This window comes from Aegilops tauschii, chromosome 3 (genome assembly GCF_002575655.3).
Source record: "Aegilops tauschii subsp. strangulata cultivar AL8/78 chromosome 3, Aet v6.0, whole genome shotgun sequence".
In the NCBI taxonomy this organism is placed as follows: domain Eukaryota; kingdom Viridiplantae; phylum Streptophyta; class Magnoliopsida; order Poales; family Poaceae; genus Aegilops; species Aegilops tauschii.
The window spans coordinates 83,013,060-83,032,995 of NC_053037.3; positions in this window are offsets into that span (position 1 = coordinate 83,013,060).

The window sequence follows — 19,936 nt, forward strand, 5'->3', positions numbered from 1 at the left end:
ACAGTAGACGTTGGAGGGCTGCCCGTGGAGGGGTGGTTGAACAGTAGCCGGTGGAGTAGCGCGCGGTGGAGGCAGGATGAACAGGAGCCCGTGGAGGCTGGAGGAGGTCGACGGTGGAGATGAATAGTGTCCCGTGGAGTCCCGTTTTGCGGTACGCCACACCCCTCCCAATGAACAGGACCCCCGTTTCGACCGTAGGAGGTCCGTTTCGTCCGTTTTGCGGTACGCCACACCCCTCCCGATCAACAGGACCCCTGTTTCGACCGTAGGAGGTCCGTTTCATCCGTTTTGCGGTACGCCACACCCCTCCCGATCAACTGGACCCCCGTTTCGACTGTAGGAGGTCCGTTTCCTCCGTTTTGCGGTACGCCACACCCCTCCCGATCAACAGGACCCCCGTTTCGACCGTAGGAGGTCTGTTTCCTCCGTTTTGCGGTACGCCAGACCCCTCCCGATCAACAGGACCCCCATTTCGACCGTAGGAGGTCCGTTTCCTCCGTTTTGCGGTACGCCACACCCCTCCCCATGAACACGACGCATTCCGTTGCCTCCCCATGAACACGACGCATTCCATTGCCTCCCCATGAACACGACGACGACGCTATTTCTCCGTTCCGACCCAGCCATGTACACGAGCCCTGGCCGTACGTATGCGCGAGTAGGCGTTCAAGACCCCGCCCGTATGTACACATACATGGCCGTATTTTCTTTCTTGCACCCTGGCCGCTGTACGTACGTGTACATGCTACGTGCGCGCCTCTACTACGACACGCAAGCGCCTATACTACGACACGTGCGCGCCTCTACATCCACCAGTATATATGTACGTACACGTTCACGACCAGAATGACAATGCTACATACGCTTCGACCAGGTGGGTCCCAACTGTTAGGCACTTCCTTGCCTGCGAAGATGTAGCTGGTGGGTCCCAACAGTCAGGGGGGCGAATCGTTTTTTTGCCCGGACGCACTTCCTTGCTTGCGAAGATGTAGCTGGTGGGTCCCAGCAGTCAGGGGCAAACGTTTTTTTCGCGAAATACGGTGGCCCGTCCGGTGGGTCCCCGCTGTCAGGTGGAGGAATAATTATTTTGCACGTAATAAGGAGGCACTTCCTTGCTGCGGACGTGGACCCAGCTGTCAGCCTCTCCACATACAGTCCACGTCCGATGGAAGCCGTTCCTTGACCACGTTGACCACGCCGCGCCGAGAGCACCAGGGCGGTGGACGACGGCGAGGCCTAGGAAGGGGACGACGCGGAGCCGGGGAAGACGCGGCAGTGGATGCCCATGCGTAGAGGAGTACGAGGGTTCACTGGTTCGCTGCGGTGTGAGGCTGCCTCGCCGCAGAATAACAGGGGGTGTGGGTGAGTAGAGGGATGGCCTGGCCAGTGGTGGGAGTAGTAGGGGGCGGTGAGGCCTCCGCCGCATCGCAGCCGGCCATGGGAGGCAGGAGCATGAGGCACGACCGGCGCCGGTTTGGCGGTTGGAGCAAGAAGACCAGAGGTTGAAGAAGCACTACGGCCGTTGGATGGACATCGTATGGTCACTGGAGCTAGAATCATGCATATTGACTAAGTTGACAAAGCCCTCCGTCCCCGTCAACTTAGTAGGCCCACAAGTCAGCCTGCCACTATACTGGGTCCCAGCTAACAGGGGGAGTATTGATTTTTTTGTTCGTAATAAGGAGGCACTTCCTTGCGTACGAAGATATAGCTGTGGGTCCGAGCTGTCAGCGGCGGTAACGTTTTTTTTTTGCAAAATACAGAGGCCCTTTTGGTGGGTCCCTGATGTCAAGTGTAGGAATCATTATTTTGCGCGTAATAAGGAGGCATTTCCTTGCGTGCGGCCATGGACCCAGCTGTCGGCCTCTCCACGTACAATCCACTTCAGATGCATGTCGGTCGTTGACCACGTTGACCAGGCCGCGCCGAGAGCACCAGGGCGGTGGACGACGGTGAGGGCTAGGAAGGAAACGACACGGAGGCAGGGAAGACTCGATAGTTGTTTCCCACGCGGAGGGGAGTACAACTGTACGAGGGTTTATTGGTTCGTCTGCCATCGCCGGAGAATAACAGCAGGTGTGGGTGAGTAGAGGGATGGCTAGGCCAGCGATGGGAGTACGGTGGGGCGGTGAGGCCTGCGCGGCAGCTGAGCCGGCCGCGGAGAGGAGGGAGCAGGCAGTCCCGCCGGCGCTTGTTTGAGCGGCTAGAGCAGGAAGAGGAGAGCTTGAAGAAGCACGACGGCCGTTGGATGGCAATCCAACAGTCACTGCTTGTGCGTCAACCTATTTTTAGGAAAGCCTCAAATCTATGGAAAACAGCATACAGCCCATCTGCCATTATTTCTAATAATTTACAGCCCATTTGCTAATTATTAAGGTTTTTTTGGAGCCCATATTCTTTTGGTTAGCATTACAGCCCATATTGTGGCCACGGTTAAAAAAGTATACAAAATTTTGCATATTTCGGTGCGGTCCGAACTGTTTTTAATCCCGAAATTTCGACTCACATTCAAACTGATTTTAAAAATAAATGTATATCAATATAAAATCCAACAAATTCTCCATGCATAAAAATTAATGTAATTTAAAATCTCGAAATGAAAAAAGATATTTGAAACTAATTGTCGGTTTGATGTGTTTTAAAAATGTACAGCCCATTTCTCATTACTCATGGGCCATTTTCTCGGCCAGCCGAATGAAAGCTCTCCGCGTCTTGAAAGATTTGCAGCCCAACAGGCCTGACAAAGCGACTTACTTGGCAAATCACAAAAAAACTGGGATGTGGCCGTGGACCCAGCTGTCAGCCTCTCCACGTACAGTACTCTTCCGATGGAAGTCGTTCCTTGACCACGTTGACCATGCCGCGCGGAGAGCACCACGGCGGTGGATGACGGCGAGGCCTAGGAAGGGGACGACGCGGAGCCGGGGAAGACACGGCAGTGGAAGCCCGCGCGGAGAGGAGTATGAGGGTTCACTGGTTCGGCTGCGGTGTGAGGCTGCCGTCGCCGCAGGGCCTGGCCAGCGGTGGGAATAGTAGGGGGCGGTGAGGCCTCCGCGGCAGCACAGTCGGCCACGGGAGGCAGGAGCATGCGGCACGACCGGCGCTGCTTTGGGCGGCTGGAGCAAGAAGACCAGAGGTTGAAGAAGCACTACGGCCGTTGGATGGACATCGTACGGTCACTGGAGCTAGAATCATTCATATTGACTAAGTTGACAAAGCCCTTCGTCCCCGTCAACTTAGTAGGCCCACAAGTCGGCCTCCCACCAAGGTGGGTCCCAGCTAGCCGGGGGAGTATTCATTTTTTTGTGCGTAATAAGGAGGCACTTCCGGTGGGTCCGAGCTGACAGTGGGGGGAACGTTTTTTTCACGAAATATGGTGGCCCGTCAGGTGGGTCCCAGCAGTCAGGGGGCAAACGTTTTTTTCGCAAAATACGGTGGCCTGTCCAGTGAGTCCCTGCTGTCAGTTGGAGGAATCATTATTTTTCGCATAATAAGGAGGCACTTACTTGCTGCGGCCATGGACCCAGCTGAGACTCTCCACGTACAGTATACTTCCAATGGAAGTCGTTCCTTGACCACGTTGACCTCGTCGCGTTCCATTGCATGCATGCGTCCATGGGCGTGGTGCGTCCCCACTGTCAGCCTCTCACGTACAGTCATCTTCCAATGACTCTCGGTTGTTGACCACGTTGACCACACCGTGCGGAGCGCACCCAGACTGGAACGACCCGGAGATGGGGAAGACGGGGCAGTGGAGTCGCAGATGGAGAGGAGTGGGAAACTTCACTAGTTCGGGTGCGCGGCAGCACAGCCGCGGTGCCGCCCACGGGAGACAGGAGCAAGACAGAGGTTGAAGAAGGAGCACGGCTGTTGGATTAACATCCAACGGTCCAGCTGCTAGAATCATTTGTTGATTAAGTTGACAAAGCGATGCTTACACGTCCGCTTAGTAGGCCCACAAGTCAGTCACCAAATCTGATGGGTCCCAGCTGTCAACGGGATGAATAATTTTTTTTGCAAAACAAGGAGGCACTTCCTTCTGTGCGAAGATACAGCCGGTGGGTCCCAGCTGTCAGGTGGAGAAATAATTTTTTTCGCAAAACAAGGAGGTCTCTCCTGTAGCTAGTTCGAATCCAAACCTAGACTATGACTATATATGGTGCTATGCTACTCTGCAAGTAATGAAACTGACATATCCAACGTTCGCTTCTCCTCTTCTCTACTTACTCTGCCTAGCATCAGAAGCTCTGGCCGCAGCAACCATGTCCGCTGGCTGCTCGTCCACCTGCTCTTCAGCAGGCAACAACCAGATATGCGCCAAGTCGCCACCCGTACCATCGCCTGTGGGCCTCATCACACCCCCGCCGGCACACGCACCGCAGCCGATTGCTCATCGCAACCCGCTGCCATTGGTGTGGTGCCACTGCTGCAAATCACGCAGAGTCATCCGTCGCGTCTCAACCACAATCCGCAACCCTGGCCGAGTGTTCTACAAATGCCCGAATCATGGGGTAATAGTATGTTTTAAGTGTTGTTCTGCTGCTTTCAGTTGCTGATTTTTTTAATAGTTTGGTTGATGATCTTCCAATTTGATTCATGTAGAAAAGGGAAGATTCGTGTGATTTGTATTTCTGGGAAGTTGCTGATGTGGGGGAATGCAACTACGCTGATTAATTGGTTAGCCGAGGAATCCCAATACCAGCAGGTTGGGGTGTTGGACAAGTAACTGAAGGAACGGCAGAAGAGGAAGATGCAGAGCAGAAGGTTAAAGATGCAGTTCCTCTAATCATGGCCAAGCAACAGCTGCTGAACGGCCTTGCCATCAATGAGGAGATGAAAGAGCTTGTGAAGATAATGGGCAAAATCGATGTGCTCTGTAGGATGATTGTCTCTTTATTTGCAGTGTATGTAGCACTCGTGATGTATTCAGTGGCTACGACATGAGCACTTTGCTGAAACTAGTAATGAATGAAACCTGTGTAGCCGGCTGGGCGTAGTGTTGTGAACATCTAATGATTTCTATTAACGGAAATCAGGGGGTATCCCCTTTTTCTCATATAAATAAATAAATAGCAGAGGCCCTGTTGGGTCAGCTTTGTTCTCATTCGAAGACGTCGAGCAAATTGCAGTCCAACAGCAAACTATGTCATCAAATTCAAGTTTCACAGCCAAATATGAGTACAACTAAACAACAATGTCATCATGTTTTAGTTCTCATACAATCACCAAACACAAATCAGCATACATAACAAGTGATGTTCTCACAACAAAATACTAAACAACATGTTCATCAGGTTTCAGTTGTCATAGCAAACACAATTTCACATAGTAGATAAAAAAACGTCTTCTGACAAGCAAATACGACAAAAGCAATGTAATCATCATCTGCAGCAGCAGCGTCAACATCTTCGCCATTTGTATCAGTCTGAATCGTAATTCCCCACGGTGTCATCTTCTTCTTCGTCCTCAACGTCCTCGAACGTTGGCTTCTTGATCAACTCTTGTATGTCCATAGCACGACAGGCAATCTTTTCACCAGCGTCATTGACGTGATGGTTCTAAAAGATATGAGGAACATCTGTGTTATCTTGTACATCAGGAGCAGTGTAAGAATCATCTTGTTGTGCAACTTCATTAAACGAATTCCTCTGCTCAAACCTTTGCAATACTCTCCAGTCATTGCTATGTGCAAATGTGTCTTCCAAGAAAAATATCTGTGTTGCTTGATTTGCCAAAATAAAGGGCTCGCTGGTCTGGTACGCCGCCTTGACATTGATGGATTTGAAATAATCATCAGCTCTGGGTTTTGCGATCCTGGAAAACAGGTTATACCAACGAAAGCACAACAGAACCACACACCGATGATCCTCGTAACTGGAGATATACTACAACTGAACAATGTCTGTTATGTTAGCATACATTTCAGTTGTCTCTTTGTCATACGTATCAGTGCTCATGATGGCACTGTTTTGTGTCTTCCTGCCTTCGTCTCATGCAAGGGTGTTGTAGTGCACATCTCCAACAACGCAAGATTCATAATGTCTTACTCGAGTATCATGACCCATTGCTAGTGAGTAAAGGGCATCATCAACTGCCTGCCCATCCTCCCGCATCTTCTTAACCTATGGTTAGAAAATAGACAAGCTGATCATCTTATGTACTCAATATATTAAAAAAACTGACAGTGCACTTCAAAAGCTTACATGGTTCTTGAACCATTTCGCAAATCCTGCCATAACCAGTTTGTCAATGTTTCTTGGATTTTGCGGCAGTAACTCCTCTTTGTAGATGCTGCACAACATAGTGTTCGCGTCAAACATCTAAATATATAAGAATGTGCTGTAATTTTAGTAGATTACGATGTATAAGCTGCAGTACTACACTTACTTGATATAAGGTAGTATCTCAGGACAGTTATTCAACACATACCAAACAATTTTGTCCAAATCTTTAGGTTTGTCCTCTTGTCGACTCTTCCCTGTAACTCGAACAGAATAATCGAAAACATTGAGCCCGGTATTGTCTTCACCCACCTCTTTGCTAAGCTGATCAGCTGTTTCAATGTATTTTGAGCAGAATGTCAACGCTTCTGTAGCATTGTAGGCCTCTACAATGGAACCCTCGGGTCTAGCTCTGTTCCTAACATAGCCCTTGAAAGTGCCTAGCCGCCTTTCAATAGGGTACATCCAGCCATACTGTACTGGACCTCTAAGTAGTGCCTCATCAGGTAGATGAACAGCCAAATGCACCATCACATCAAAGAAGGTTGGAGGATATATCTTCTCAAGGTCGCATAGGATAGTTGGTATCTTGTCTCTAAGACGCTCCAAAGCATCTATCCTGATATTCCTACTGCAGAGTTCCCTGAAGAATTGTCCCAACTCTGCAACTGCTCTGTATAAGTCAGGGCGGCCCAATCCTCTAAGGATAACAGGTAAAACCCTTTGATGTAGGACGTGGCAGTCATGAGTTTTCAACCCTTGTACCTTGTTTCCATCTGCACTGACTCTCCTTTCAGGGTTGGAAGCAAATCCATATGGGAATCTCACACGTGACAGGACCTCGCAGAATTCTTTTCTTTTTACCTTGTCCAAGACGTACACAGCTGGTGCCATATCCCGTGGTTTACCTTCATCTTGCACCTGCAAATCCTTTCTGATACCCAGGTGTGTTAAAGCAATCCTAGATTTTAAGGTATCTTTCGTCTTGCCTTCAATATTAAGAAGTGTGCTGATAATGCTGTCACATATATTTTTCTCGATGTGCATCACATCAAGATTATGCCGCAGATCCAAATCTTTCCAATACTCCAAGTCCCAAAAAGTGGACCTGCGGGTAAACAATAATCTCTCTTCTACCCTGCCACGCTTCCTTTTCCCGCTTCCATTACCAGGATGGTTTCCTGGTGTAATATGCCTGACCTTCTCTAATTCCACTTGCAACTCATCGGCGGTGAGCCTCTTTGGCGCATCACGGTTTTCGTGCTTTGCATTGAACACATGTCTTCGGTATTTTCTAGGACGCGGCTTGTCCTTGGCAAGGAAACGGCGGTGTCCAATGTAACAGATCTTGCTAAGTATTGCAGATGACAGCGGATTCCTGTCACAGTGAACACATGCATTGTAACCATGTGTCGTTCGCCCTGACATAGTGCCCAAAGCCGGATAATCATGGATGCACCAAATTATAATAGCACGCAGAAAGAAATCAGCTGGTGGGCTGCTATATAGGTCTCGAGTGAGAACACCCTTCCATAGCTGTTGAAGTTCCTCCACAAGAAGCTCCATGAACAAATCAAAATCCTTTCCAGGACATTTTGGACCTGGAATGAGCAAGGCCATCATGTAGTTTGATTCTTTGGTGCAGACATTTGGAGGCATGTTGTAAGGGATAACAAGCGCTGGCCACATGCTATATGTGGCGCTCTGGTGGCCAAATGGGTTAAATCCATCTGAAGCTAAGCCAAGTCTAATGTGTCTCGGGTCAGCAGCAAACTCTTTGTGTTTATCATTGAAGCTTTTCCACTCACTACCATGAGATGGATGGCACATTACATTCTGATCTCTGTACTCCTGGTTCCTAGAATGCCACAGTACATCCTCTCTTGTTTCAGCATCATGAAACAACCTCTGCAATCTTGGTATAATTGGAAAATGTCTCAGAACATTATGAGGAATCCTCTTCACAGCATCGCCATCTTTCCATCTTGATGATTTGCATTTCGGGCATTCACTTAAGTTGGCATAATCCTTCCGGAACAGAACACAATTATTCTTACAAACATGGATCATATCATATCCAATTCCAACTACACAAAGGAAATTCTTCATTTTACTGTAGGTGTGTGGCAGCTCACACGCATCTGGGAAAGATTCGCGGAAAGCAGCCAACATCGCATCGAATGATTTGTTGGTCATTCGCTCAAATGTCTTCACCTGAAGAAAGGTGACCATAGCTGAGAATACTGACAGCTTATTTCCTGGGGTGACAGCAACGTTGCATTGTTCCAACATGCGGGCCCACCGTTTTTCTTCTGCAGGTGAAAGTTCACGCAATGCACGAGCATTTAGTAGCATTGTTTCAATGTTGGTCAAACTCACTGGCTCCGCCACCACCACCTCCTCCTCCTCTTCCACCTGAGCATCAGGCAGATCAAGATGGTGATCTGCTGCTTCCACGTAGTCAATAACATTGACGTTCACAGCTTCACCATGATGAACCCACCTAGTATATGTGACCGACATCCCATACAAGTGTAGATGATTTTGCACAGTTGACTGGGGTCTTGTAACTGAATTCATACAACTGCTACACGGGCAGAGCACATATGATTTCGGACCACCGTACTCAGCTCTAATAAAGTTCATGAAGTTTTCAACCCCCTCGACATATGCAGCGGAGAATCTTCGAGCAGAAGTTATCCCCTGTCCATCTGTTAGGCATACAAATTAGTTCTTCTACTAGATATTACAGGAAAACATATATGCTTTTTTATGAAGTCCAGAAAAAAATACCTAGGTCGATGTCTAAATCTATGGCAAGATATTTGGACGAGCAGATCTAAGTAACGAAATATATGTCAAGCTAATTCAGCAAACAGATTGGAGTGCCAAATTATGGCAGGCTGTTTCAGCAGTCAATGAGGCCGAGCACACAGCCATCGAACTATCGAAGGCCATCGCAGCAACAAAGATCGAGTATAAAACGGTGTAGAGATATTTCACCTAACAGATTGGCTACTAGACCATGGCAATCTACGTCACAATAAATATATGGCAGGATATTTTAGCAACTAATCGGCCTTGGGATGCCATCTCATCTAAGCAGACTGAGTGCAGAACAGGGCAAGGAAGCTTCTTAAGCAGAGCATATTGACAGTAAACTACTTCGGCAAACAGTGAGATTAACAGCGTCTATCAGCTAACATTCAGCGCTACACCGACATGAACGGGGCCTCAGTCTAGAATGCGCGTTCCGTGGGAGAAGCTGACCGCCATGCGTCTCCACACGAACGTCGCCAGCGGTGGCGGCGCTGACCGCCGTGCGCCTCCACAAGAACGTAGCCAGAGGTGGCGGCGCGGCTAGAGGACGGCAGTCTACGAGAGCGTACTGTGGGAGCGAGAGGATCGCCGAACCGCGGCGCCGACGTATCAGCGCGGCGGGGAGGGCGGCTTTCGCAGAGCGAATGGAGTGGAAGGGGACAGGGGGGAGGGGGTTTGGGGAATATTATTGGCTAGTTGGCCGAAGGGCGGTTGAATCGGATTTGGGGGGAATTTTTTGGTGTGGGGGAGGGGAGGATTTTCGCGCGGTGGGCGGGGGGAGTTTGGCGCATGGTCGGTTTCTCCAAGTGCAGTCCCACGTGTCAGTGAAGAGGCAAGCCGAAGCGCGTTCCGTTTGCGTGAGCCGTGTGCAGGACCGAACGTGTGTGGGGTGCAATGCGACCGCGACAGGAGTGCTGTGAGTGTACCGCCTTTTTTCCTTTTAAACTAGGTGCTTCGCCCCCTCAAAAGAAAATTGTTGCTTCGCACGATCCATCGATACTACTACTAGTAATCCGGTAATCCCGAGTAAAATGGTGCGGTCGGGTCTTTTTCCGCGCGATATGCTGGGAGGTTGGCTTAGTTGGGTTTTTTAGGACGTGTAGTGCTACACCTACGTAATCCCAGTTACGTAATTAACTGTCACATCCTAGCTAGTTCATGCATTAGAGTGTTGCATCATGTTTCTTTTTTTCCAGAAACTTGAAATGGGGAAGACAGAAACCCCAGCACCCCCTGTTAACAACAAGGGTTTGCTAAAAATAATTTCAATGAACCTGAAATGCCCTTCTAAAATGTTCATCATCTCTGCCTTGGTCTTAAACCACTGCCAGAGGTGATGCACATTTTTACATGACATATTTGGGCTCTGGATTAAATCATACTCTATTTGCATTTCGGCATTTAAATGCTATTAAATATTTTAAATGCTCAACTAATCATAAACTAAAATGTTTACTGTAGGATATATTCCCAACAGTGATCATGAGTAGTTTCATGATTTTTGGAAGTGTCTAAGTATTTTTAATAAAGCCCTAAAGACTACAGAATATTAGAAAACAGAAACAAAAAAAAGAGAGAGAAAGGAAACCTACCTGGCCTCACCTGTCGCAGCCCAGCTGGCCAGCCCACTTGGCTGGCCCAGCCCAGCGCCGCTGCCAGTCATCTCCCACCTCTCGCCAGTAGGACGAGAGGCGTGTGGCCGCCGTGCGCGCCCACGCGCCCCGGCCACCTCCTGCTTGCCGCTTCTCCCTGGACATCCCCGGAGACGCCACGCGCTCCCCTCGACCCCTCCCGCTCTCCCCCGTGCTCATTCCCTCCCCTGGACCTCTCTCTCTCACCCACCCGAATGGGTTCGTCGCCGCCGCTCGCCACCACCGCAGCCACCGTGCTCCCCTCGCCTTCCCGTGCTGTCCAGCAGCTCCGTCTCGACGCCCTCGTCCTCTCAGTCGAGTCAGGCAACGCCGAACGGCCTGCATCGCCCCCTGCACCCTCGACTTCGCCTCCTCTGCTCCGAGATCGCCAGTGACCTCCCGACGTCGTCAGCCCGTCCCCGACCGCGCCGTTTGCTTCTACGTGACCGCAGTGAGCTCCGCTACCTTCTCCCCCTTCTCGTTCTCACTCTCGAGCTCCGTAGCAACTGCACGTAGCTCACCCGCACGTGCCGCCGCCGAGCTCGTCATCGGCGCCACTCCACGGCCGCGCCACCCCCACGGTTGGATGCGGACGAGCGTCCGCATCCCGTAGCTGTGCTCCGCGCGCCAAACGGTGCCCCGTAGGGCAAACCCGTGGCTCGCCGCCGCGTTTGGCCTCGCCGGCGGCTAAACGCCAGCGAGTTGACCCCGTTTGACCAAGGCTGACCCCCCTCCCCTGAGTCAATGACAAGTGGGGCCCGCCTGCTAATTAACCTGGATTAACTTTTAATTAATTCTAAATTAGTTAGTTTACTAACAGTGACACTGACGTGTGGACCCCACACGTCAGGTTTGACCTGGACGACCCCGCTGACCAGCTGACGTCACCCTAACGCAATGCTGACGCATTAATTTAATTACTGGAATTATTTTTATATAGGAAATTCCAGAAAATGTAGCAAACTTCTAAAATTCATAGAAATTCAACCATAACTCCAAATGAAACAAATTATATATGAAAAATGATCAGAAAAATCCAATCTATCCATCTGTACTGGTTTCATGCATGTTAGAACAACCTAACCTTGCTGTTTTGGTGAAACAAGTTAATGCACCTTTATGACTTCATAACATGGGTATGCATTTGAATCTTTGGTTCAAATGGACTCATCTCAATCTGTTCTAGCTTGCATTAGCCAAAAACACATTCATATTGCCATGTCATAGCATGCATCATGTTGTTGCATATCGTCATGTGTTGATTGCGTTCGACGTATCTTTCGTGGTAGGTTCTGCCTCCGAGGATACCCATGATTATCCGACTGAAGGGCAGTATCCTACTACCACTCCATCAGGAAAGCAAAACCCCCTTGTTCATTCCGATACAAACCCACTCTCTCGCTCTGCTCTATTTTACTGCATTAGGACAACAACAATGCAACTGTTTCATGCTGCGGTAGTTGAACCCCTTATCCTCTGCATGACCTGTCATTGCCACAGTAAATAGATGAAACCCACTAGCATGAGTAGGAGTTGTTTGAGCCCTGATGTGCCTACTCATTCCTGCTTGTTTGTCATTCCTACTACTGCTTAGAGTTGAGTCAGGTCTGATTCATCGGGGATGAATCGGAGGTGTGTGAACATGTCCTACTGTTGAGAGCTAAGTGTGTGAACACGATTTGGTAAAGGTAGCGGTGAGAGGCCATGTAGGAGTACATGGTGGGTTGTCTCATTGAAGCCGTCCTCAAGAACTGAGTTCTGTGTTTGTGATCCATGAAACAGTTACTACCACGCATTGGGCCCGAAACCAATGGACCCTCTCGGCTTCTTAATCACCCTTGTCCTCTGTCCAGGAGTTGCAAGTAGTTTCTGGTGTTTGTAGTATGCTGGAGGCCATGGGCAGCGCTGACCCGAGGGGTGGGCTGTGATGCGGTAGGCACGTGGCCGGGTATGCCGGGCGCCCGATTGGTGTCGCGGAACCCTGTACACATCGTTCGGGGCCGTATGTGGAAACCTCGGCCGGACTCCCTGCGGATGGAACCTGAATAGGCGATAAACCTGGACTAGAGACTTGAGTGTTTAGGTAGGCTGTGGCCGACACCCACGTTGGGCTTCCGCTTGAAGGTTGTCGAGTACATGTCGTGTAAACAACGGTAAGTGGTGAGAGCGTGTGTGAAGAAGTACACCCCTGCAGGGTTAATATGATCTATTCGAATAGCCGTGTCCGCGGTAAAGGACTTCTGGGTTGCCTATAACAGTTCATAGACAAGTGAAAGTGGATACTCTAAAATGCGCAAGATAAGCGTGAGTGCTATGGATGGCGTTCTCGTAGGGAGACGGGAGCGGATCCATAGTGGTGTATTGATATGGTGAATATGTGGACTTGTGTGCGCCACCTCAAAAGAGTTACTTGCAGTCGTAGTTAGGATAGCCACCGAGTCAAAGCTGGCTTGCTGCAGTTAAACTCCACCACCCCCTTTGTTGATACCGATGCATATGTAGCTAGTTCTGATGTAAGTCTTGCTGGGTACATTTGTACTCACGTTTGCCTATTTTATGTTTTATAGAGAGACGTCAGTCTCGCTAGTAGTTCTGTGTGGACTTCGACGTTTAGCTTGATACCTCAGCTACGATCTTGTGCCCTCGGCAGGATCTAGTAAATAGTCAGGCTTCTCAGCCTTTTTCATTTGTAGATGTCTGTACTCAGACATGTTAAGCTTCCGCATGTGCTTTGACTTGTATGCTCTGAATGTTGGGTCATAAGACCCATGTTTGTAATATCTCGCTCCTCGGAGCCTAATGAATAAGTACTTGAGTCGTAGAGTTATGTTGTGATGCGATGTTGTATTTACACATATCGAGCATATTGCGTGTATGATTGAAATGCTTGGTATGTGTGGGATCCGACAACCTAGTTGTTTATCCTTGGTAGCCTCTCCTATGGGGAAATGTAGTCTTGTGCTTCCATGAGCCATAGTAGTCCGCTACAGCCCGGTTCACCGGAGTCCTGCTAGCCCAGCACTACTGCTCCGGACACCTGACTGGCCGGCATGTGATTCACTTCGTTCCTGTGTCTGTCCCTTCGGAGAAATGTCACGCGGTGATATCCGGAGTCCTACCTAGCCTGCTATAGCCCGGGTTCCCGGAGTCCTGTTAGCCCAGTGCTACAGCCCGGATTCGCACGTTGCTGACCGAGATGCTCGATGTTGATTCACGTATGCCTGTCCCCGTAAGTTAGTGCCACTTTGGGTTCACGACTAGTCATGTCGGCCCGGGTTCTCTGTCATATGGATGCTAGCGACATTAGCATATACGTGAGCCACAAGGCGCAAACGGTCCCGGGCCATGGTAAGGCGACACCCGTGGGAATACCGTGCGTGAGGCCGCAAAGTGATATGAGGTGTTATAGGCTAGATCGGTGTGACTTAGAATCGGGGTCCTGACATTAACGTAATGTGAAATGTGTGAGCTGTTGATTGTAGATTGGGGGAGGGACGGGCCCACCACCATGAAAATCAGGGGAGGAGAGAGAGAGGCAATTTACGTTAACCCTTTCGTTGGTTCCCGTAGATGTAGAAAGATGTGAAATGCGTGAATGTGTAGTGGACGTACTATTGGAGTGCCTAAGATAATTTGTGTATGTATAGACCCTATGTGTTTATTTTACTTCGCATGTTAGATTTGTCTCGGTTCAATAAAAAGCAGAGTTGGTGATGATGGTGTGCCTGTCATCCTGCAATATAGGCCGTCCGATCTATATCTAACGGATAGGAAGGAAACTATGACAATTTACCCGCACTCCTCTCCACATTTGCAGATAAGGCTTTCCCTCGTTCATCCTTTTCTCCCACAAGATCTTGATCTTCCGTGCAACGCACGGGCATCTTGCTAGTACTCCTACAATATGTATATTATTGTGAAAGTTCATATACACCGGCCGAGACTAATGCAAACACGGCAGATTTTCATTACATTTCAAACTTCTATAGGACAGAAAAATAAAAGAAACCCGACCCTAAACCTATTCTACAGTGGCGACCGACATCCTCCATCTGCGATCTCTATGTACGGGGGCGGGGTTCAAGACCCATGAAGTGAAGGTGCGGTCTCCGGCGAGGAAGAGTAGAACACGGGATACGGACCAGCCAGTTGGCACACCATGCCCTGCCGCCTCCCATGCCCTACTCATCCTCGGAGGAGTCCCCGACCTCGGCGGTGCCGGACATTGGACGGAGGCAAGTAGGACGCGTGGCTGACGATGCTCCCGTCGTCGGCCGCCAGTGTGGCCATCGCTTGTGCGGTCGCGTCCGCGTCCGGCTACGCCGCTATTGCCTCGCGAGGGGCGACTTGAGCGAGGGCGGCGACCTCGAGCTTCATCCCCAAAGACAAGCTCTCCCGCAGAGCGTTCGCACTTGCGGTCATGGCGGATGTGGTGCCAGGTAGGAGGATGATGCGCTATGGTGTGGAGGTTAGTTGGGCGTTGCCGCTTTAAGTAGCGCATTCCGGTGAGGCTAAGCGTCTGGGTGCGTCATTAAGTCGCCGGAGTTGGTTCCTCGGGCATGAATGCGGGCAGCTGGCGCCGGCTGGGAACGCACCGCGCGACGGCGCGAGGGACGAGGGTTTTGGTGTGCCAGGGTAGTCAGCTGCGGTCGTGGCAACGTTGGAGATGCCCTTTGCTCACATGCGATCCCCGCATGTCATTGAAAAAGCAAGACGACCCGGCATGGTCTCAGGTCCAGAGGATGCAGTTGGCCGCGCCACACCACTCCGCGGACGCGTCGCGGGGCCGCATGCATCCTCGACGAGCCGGGTGTTGGGGTGTGTTTGGATTGTGGCCAAAGTGCACCTTACCAAAATTTTGGTCATGACCCAAAGATTGGTCTTTGTTTGGATGGTTGCCATTTTTTGGCATGCCAATGAACTCTAGCCAACTCTAGTTCATTTTTCTTGCCAATGTCGGCCAAATCATGGGGAACCAATACCTCAACCAAAATTTTGGTCATGACCCAAAGATTGCTCTTTGTTTGGATGGTTGCCATTTCTTTGGCATGCCAATGAACTCTAGCCAACTCTAGTTCATTTTTCTTGCCAATGTCGGCCAAATCATGGGCAACCAATACCTCAACCAAAATTTTGGCTACCCAATGCTTTGATGGGGCAACCTTGGGCACAAACCAAACATACCGTTGGTCGTGCCACAGCACTAACGCCACCCTCAGCACACTGAAACCGACCGTGTCTAGCGATGATATGAGCATGTCGCTCACCGCGATCGCCGTGTCCAGAGGCGGTGCTGGAGCTGCGCCCCGTTGTTGGCCCCAACAACCCACATGAACGGTTGTCGGTGGCGAGGAGGTCATGGGCCAGCTCCTCCATTGGACTAGTCTGCGCTACGTCATCCCAATGGGTGTGCCCCACATGTCGGTTTCCCTGTTTTCCCGGCCATATTCGAGCGTCAGTGCTCCGCATTGCGCATTAGGCCTTTCACTATGTAGGCCAAGCGAAACAACTTATTGTTTATTTCAGCCATTCAAGTATAGTCATGTGGCGTTTGCTTATTTCTCATTCCTCTCCAACCCTCTTCTCCATCGATCATGTCGCCCTCCAGTCGAGTCCATCCTCCCGCTTGCCTCATTTGAACATTCCGCCGAGTATCATTCGCATGTACCCACCCTAGTCCTCTTTCAATAGATCTCCGGACCCCGAGATGAAATCGAGACGGAACGAGTGGGGGCACGTGATACCTAAGGCGGATTGAAAATTTTGAACCGATGATCATAGCATCCGCAAATAATATATAAAGGGTATTCAATGTTCGTTTCGTTTTTGAACGTACAATATACTCCCCCTATCCTTTCTAGTTTACATATAAGTTTTATGTGTAGTCAAAGTATCTCTACTTTGATCAAAAAGGTATCAACATTCAACAACGCCCAATCAATATTGTTAGATTCGTACGTACTCCTAGATTTGTACTCGAGATGGTTTCCAATTTGACTATTGACAAGATTAATAGTACATGAGATGTATAATGTGAAAATTATATCATTGGAAACTCCTTTCACATACGAATTTGACCGTATGCTTTGTATAAGTTGCATGTCATATATTATTACTCTAAAATTTGGTCAAAGTTAGCCTCGAAAAATGCATTAGACCCTGTATGCTTTGTGTAAGTTGCATGTCATATATTATTACTCTAACATGTGTGTAAGTTGCATGTCATATATTATTACTCTAACATTTGGTCAAAGTAGTATAGTGGAAGTCGATCCTCTGACGTAGGTATCCCTGCCTTACCCTCCCTTTCAGTCACTTACTGGCGGACCCCATGCTTGCTAGGCCCCGCATGTCAGTTACTCAATGGGTTCGGCGACGTCAGGGGATCCTCATCTGTAGTATACTCCCTCTGTTTTTATTTACTCCGCATAAAACAGAGGGAGTGGTGGTATAATAAATGACGCGGGCGGGGGAGGGGGAGGGACGTCGGTTTGCTCTCAACTGGGGTCCCACAAGCGAGCAAAAACGCAAGACGAAGCGCGTTCCATTCGGTGAGCGACGTGGAGGGTCCAGCATGCCGGGCTGCAACGCGAACGCGACAAGAGCGATGTACAGTCAAAACCGATTGACCGGTCGTCACCGGAACCACTATTCACACCAGAACCTTCGCTGCTCGGCCTACGCCAGCCACTGCCCTAAAACCACACCAAATCTCCAGCCCTTTCCCCCACCTTTCGATCCCCTAGCCTGCATCAAGCGTCCCTTAGTTTGCCGGAAAGCCATGGTGCGCCGCAAGATCACTTACTACAAGATGCTGACGCCGGAGCGCCGCGCAGAAATCGCGGCGGCGGTCGGCGCCACAGACCTCCGTTCCCAAGCTCGCTTTGCGGCGGGCCAATCCTCGAGTTCTCTGCAGCCAAGCTACGAGGAGGAGGAAGCCGATCCAATGTTCATGGCGGAGGTCGCGGCGCAGAAGGCCCCCGATGGGTATGAGACGATGGACGTCGACTTCGTGCCGGCGTCCGAGTCCCCCATGGTGCAGGCGGACCAGCGGTTCAACATGGCGATACTAAAGGAGGACCGGGAGGCAGAGGCTCAACGCGACGCGGAGCGCGCGCATGCCGCTGCCATCGAGGCTCTCCTGCAGGCGCAATCGGATGTCGTGGATGTGAACCGGGCGGCGGAGGCTCAACTTGAGGCGGAGCGCGCGGATGCCGCTGCCATCGAAGCCCTCCTGCAGGCGGAACCGGAGGTCCTGGACTTGAACCGGGCAGCAGAAGCTCGACTCGATGCAGAGCGCGCGGATACCGCTCTCATCGGCGCCCTCCTACAGGCGGAACCGGACGTCCTGGACTTGAACCGGGCGGCGGAGGCTCGACTCGACGCGGAGCGCACGGATGCCACTGCCATCGAGGCCCTCCTGCAGCCGGAACCGGACGTCCTCGACTTGAACCGGGCTGTGCTCTCGTCCGTGCAGAGCGCCCGCACGCTCCGCTTGAACGAGTAGCTGGAGGCCGAGGACAACCACGGTGCGGAGACACACGTCGGCAGCGACGGCTGGTTCGCACCGGCAGCCAAAGACGACGAGGCCGTCTCTTTCCGCGAGTATTGATAGTTTTTCTTTATGTTGTTGTTTTTATGGATCTTTTGCTGTGTAAAAACATATATTTGTTATGCAAGTCGCCTGACTTGGGTCAGTCAACCATTTCAGCCGGTTGGATGAATATCCTACGTCTCCTAACCCTTCTTTCCTTCTTCCTCACCTCTTCTTCTTCCCCAATAGACCACCGCACGGGCCGTACGGATACTCCCCAACATGCGGTTGGATAAACATACTCTATGAACGAAAATTATGTGTCAGCGATAGGATGGCGGAGTTTGGTTTGTTCACATGCGACAACACGTGTCAGTGAGGGTGCGTTCCCTTGGTTGGGTTTGCGGCGTGCAGGAGCGACTGTGTGAGGGTGCGGTGCGACCGCGGCGTGCAGGAGCGACCGTGTGAGGGTGCGGTGCGACCGCGACAGCCGTGCGCAAGTGTACCTCCTTCTCATTTTGAAAACTTTAGGCAAGCTTGGCAAAAATGTGTGGCGAAGTTTGGCAATGCAAGGCCTAGACCCAACCAGGATAAGTACGTACGTACTAGGAGTACTAGTGTTAAAAAAGAAAGGCGGGGTTTTCCTTCGCGGGATTTAATTGATACAAATCCTCGTTTCACGTGTCAATTAATGCGTGTTTTTTCTCCAAAGACCACAGAGCTAACCATCTCACTCCTCATCGCTTGATTAATGCAGCGCCATGCAAACCAACCTTCTCACTTCCGCATGCATGCAGGGGATATTAATGTCCTTGGTTGCTAACCCCATCAATTTTGCCTCGATTAGTGTTAGTGGCCCTTTGCAAATTGTAATTTTGATATACTGGCCTTGTGTACAAAAAAAATGGAGGTAGTAACTATATTTGACTTCCTTCCCCATTGCGGTGACGTCGACGATATCTTTTTTTTTGGTGGTTTGGCGAAGTGCGCTCGACGGAGAACACCATTGAGGGAGACCACGGTAAGTCATTCGCAAGTGCCGCCTGCAAGCCGAGACAAACGCCTTATTTGCATCGAGGAAGTCCTTTACTTGTACTACTAGGAGTACTAGTGCGGTGAGATGGTTTCTCGAAGAAGACGATGGAGAACCGGAGTCAGCGAAGAGTGAAATGATGCTTGCTTCATCCGTGCTTTTGTGATTTGATGCCTCACTGCTTTGTGATTTGTGATAGAAGGGACAGGGGAGTAGACTCCGTGCTCTATACTGTACTACATGCGGCCAAGCATGGGAGAAAGAGGAGAGACGTTGCATTTTTCTATTCCTTCAATCAATCAATCAGGGAGCTTCGGTTCCATCTTTTTGCTCTATACTGTACTACATGCGGCCAGCGCCAGTCGTCCCCCTCCTCGCGCCAGAGGGACAGGGCGCGTGGTCACCGCACGCCGCGCGCATGCGCGCCACGGCAGCTGCCTGCCTGCCCTCCCCTCCCTCGACGCCTCGGTCGCCTGGACGACGCCACGACCCCCCCCTCAAGGCCTCACTCCCTCTCTCCTGCGCCTCTCCCCTCCTCTCTCCCGCTCTCTCCCGCGACGCCCGAACGCGCCGGTCGCCGCCGTTCACTGGCCCGCGCTCCCCGCCATCCCCTCGCACTTCCGTCGTGACCCAGAGCTCCGCCTCCTCGTGCTGAACCCCTCCGCTGAGCCACGCAAGCCGGAACGCCCTGGTGCGC